Source organism: Manis pentadactyla, chromosome 16 (assembly GCF_030020395.1).
Source record: "Manis pentadactyla isolate mManPen7 chromosome 16, mManPen7.hap1, whole genome shotgun sequence".
Classification (NCBI taxonomy): domain Eukaryota; kingdom Metazoa; phylum Chordata; class Mammalia; order Pholidota; family Manidae; genus Manis; species Manis pentadactyla.
The window spans coordinates 48,719,259-48,723,037 of NC_080034.1; positions in this window are offsets into that span (position 1 = coordinate 48,719,259).

Here is a 3,779-nt window from a genome sequence, read left to right on the forward strand (position 1 = left end):
GCTTTCCACAATGGTTGAACTAATTTACATGCCCACCAACACTGTAGGAGGGTTCTCCTTTCTCCACATCCTCGCCAGCACTTGTTGTTCCTTGTCTTTTTGATGTTGGCCATCCTAACTGGTGTGTGGTGATAGCTCATTGTGGCTTTATTTTGCATTTCCCTGATAATTAGTGATGTGGAGCATCTTTTCATGTGCTTGTTGGCCATCTGAATTTCTTCTTTGGAGAAGACTCTGTTCAGATCCTCTGCCCATTTTTTAATTGGGTTATTTACTTTCTGGGTGTTGAGGTGGGTGAGTTCTTTATATATTTTTGAATGTTAACCCCTTGTCGGATATGTCATTTACAAATATATTCTCCCACACTGTAGGATGCCTTTTTGTTCTACAGATGGTGTCCTTTGCTGTAAAGAAGCTTTTTAGTTTGACATGGTCCCATGTGTTCATTTTTGCTTTTGTTTCCCTTGCCCGAGGAGATTTGTTCAGAAAAAAAGTTGCTCGTGTTTATATTCAAGAGATTTTTGCCTATGTTTTCTTCTAAGAGTTTTATGGTTTCATGACTTACATCAAGTCTTTGATCCATTTCGAGTTTACTTTTGTGCATGCGGTTAGACAATAATCCGGTTTTATTCTCTTGCATGTAGCTGTCCAGTTTTGCCTTGGTGAAGAGACTGTCATTTCCCCCACTGTATATCCATGGCTCCTTTATTGTATATTAATTGACCATGTATGTTTGGGTTTATATCTGGGCTCTCTATTCTGTTCCATTGATCTATGGGTCTGTTCTCGTGCCAGTACCAAACTGTCCTGATTACTGTGGCTTTGTAATAGAGCTTGAAGTCGGGGGTGCATAATCCCCCCAGCTTTATTCTCCCTTCTCAGGATTTCTTTGGCTATTTGGGGTCTTTTGTGGTTCCATATGAATTTTAGAACTATTTGCTCTAGTTTTTTGAAGAATGCTCTCGGTGTTTTGACAAGGATTCCATTGAATCTGTAGATTGCTTTAGGCAGGATGGCCATTTTGACAATATTAATTCTTCCTATGCATGAGCATGGGATATATTTCCATTCATTGGTGTCTTCTTTAGTGTCTCTCACAAGTGTCTTGTAGTTTTCAGGGTGTAGGTCTTTCACCTCCTTGGTGATGCAATTGTAAATGGAATTGTTTTCCTGATTTCTCTTTCTGCTAGTTCATCGTTAACATACATGAATGCCACAGACTTCTGTGTATTAATTTTGTATCCTGCAACTTTGCTGAATTCACTTATTAGTTCTAGTGGTTTGGGGGTGGATTCCTTAAGGTTTCTTATGTACAACATCACGTCATCTGCAAACACTGACAGTTTAACTTCTTCCTTACCAATCTGGATGTCTTTTATTTCTTTGTGTTATCTGATTGCCATGGCTAGGTCCTCCTTCTATCTTAAAGGAAAAGCTTTCTGCTCTTCGCTGCTGAGTATGATGTTGGCTGTGAGTTTGTCATATATGGCCTTTATTATGTTGACGTACTTGCCCTCTATAACCATTACGTTGAGAGTTTTTATCACAAATGGATGTTGAATTTTGTCAAATGCTTTTTCAGCATCTATGGAGATGATCATGTGATTTTTTTGCCCTTCTTTTTGTTGATGTGGTGTATGATGTTGAAGGATTTTTGAATATTGTACCATCCTTGCATCTCTGGGATAAATCCTACTTGATCATGATGGATGGTCTTTTTGATGTATTTTCTAATTCGGTTTGCCAATATTTTGTGGAGTATTTTTTCATCTATATTCATCAGGGACATTGGTCTGGAATTTTCTTTTTTGTGTGTGTGGTATCTTTGCCTGGTTTTGGCATTAGAGTGATGCTGGCCTCATAGAATGAGTTTGGTAGTATTCCCTCCTCTTCCACTCTTTGGAAAACTTTAAGAGGATGGGTATTAGGCCTTCTCTAAATGTTTGATAAAATTCAGCAGTGAAGCCATCTGGTACAGGAGTTTTGTTCTTAGGTAATGTTTTTGATTAACCATTCAATTTCATTGCTGATAATTGGTCTGTTCAGATTTTCTGATTCTTCGTGGGTCAATCTTGGAAGGTTGTATTTTTCCAGAAAGTTGTCCATTTCTTCTAGGTTATCCAATTTGTTAGTATATAATTTTTCATAGTATTCTCTAATAACTCTCTGCATTTCTGTGGTGCCCATAGTGATTTTTCCTTTCTCATTTCTGATTCTCTTTATTTGTGTAGACTTTCTTTTTTTTCTTGATAAGTCTGGCTAGGGGTTTATATATTTTGTTTATTTTCTTGAAGAACCAGCTCCTGCTTTCATTGATTCTACTGTTTTATTCTTCTCTGTTTTATTTATTTCTGCTCTAATCTTTATTATGTCCCTCCTTCTACTGACTTTGGGCTTCACTTGTTCTTCTTTTCCCAGTTTCATTAATTGTGAGTTTAGACTGTTCATATGGGATTGTTCTTCTTTCCTGAGGTAAGCCTGTATTGCAATATACTTCACTCTTAGCACGGCCTTCGCTGCATCCAACAGATTTTGGGTTGTTGAGTTGTTGTTTCTGTTGGTCTCCATATATTGCTTGATTTCTGTTTCTATTTGTTCACTGACCCATTGATTACTTAGGAGCATGTTGTTAAGCCTCCATATGTTTGTGGCCTTTTCTGTTTTCTTTGCATAATTTATTTCTAGTCTCATACCCTTGTGGTCTGAGAAGCTGGTTGGTACAATTTCGATCCTTCTGAATTTACTGAGGCTCTGCTTGTGGCCTAGTATGTGGTCTATTCTGGATATATTTCCATGTGCACTTGAGAAGAATGCGTATCCTGCTGCTTTTGGGTGTAGAGTTCTATAGATGTCTGTTAGGTCCATCTGTTCTAATGTGTTGTTCAGTGCCTCTGTGTCCCTACTTATTTTCTGTCTGGTTGCTCTGTCCTTTGGATAGAGTGGTGTGTTGAAGTCTCCTAAAATAAATGCTTTACATTCTATTTCCACCTTTAATTCTGTTAGTATTTGTTTCACATAACTAGGTGCTCCTATGCTGGGTGCATAGATATTTGTAATGGTTAAATCCTCTTGTTGGACTGACTCCTCTATCATCATGTAATGTCCCTCTTTGTCTCTTGTGACTTTCTTTGTTTTGAAATCTATTTTGTCTGATACAAGTACTGGAACTCTGGCTTTTTTCTCCCCGTTATTTGCATGAAATACCTTTTTCCATCCCTTCACTTTTAGTCTGTGTATGTCTTTGGGTTTGAAGTGAGTCTCTTGTAGGCAGCATATAGACAGGTCATGGTTTTTATTTTTTATCCATTCTGTAATTCTCTGTCTTTTGATTGGTGCATTCAGTCCATTTACATTTTGGGTGATTTTCGATAGGTATGTGCTTATTGCTATTGCAGGCATTAGATTCGTGGTTACCAAAGGTTCAAGGGCAGCTTCTTTACTATCTAACAGTCTAACTTAACTCACCTATTACGCTATTTCAAACTCAATCTAAAGGTTTTTTTTTTTCTTCCCTTCTTTTTCTTCCTCCTCCACTCTTTATATGTTAGGTTTCATATTCTGTACTCTTTGTGTATCCCTTGACTGACTTTGTGGGTAGTTGATTTACTTTTGCGTTTGCTTAGTAATTAATTAGTCCACTTCCTTTACTTTGGTTTTATTTTCTCTGGTGACAGCTACATAGCCTTAGGAGCAAGTCCATCTATAGCAGTCCCTGCAAAATACACTGTAGAGATGGTTTGTGGGAGGTAAATTCCCTCAACTTTTGCTTATCTGGAAAT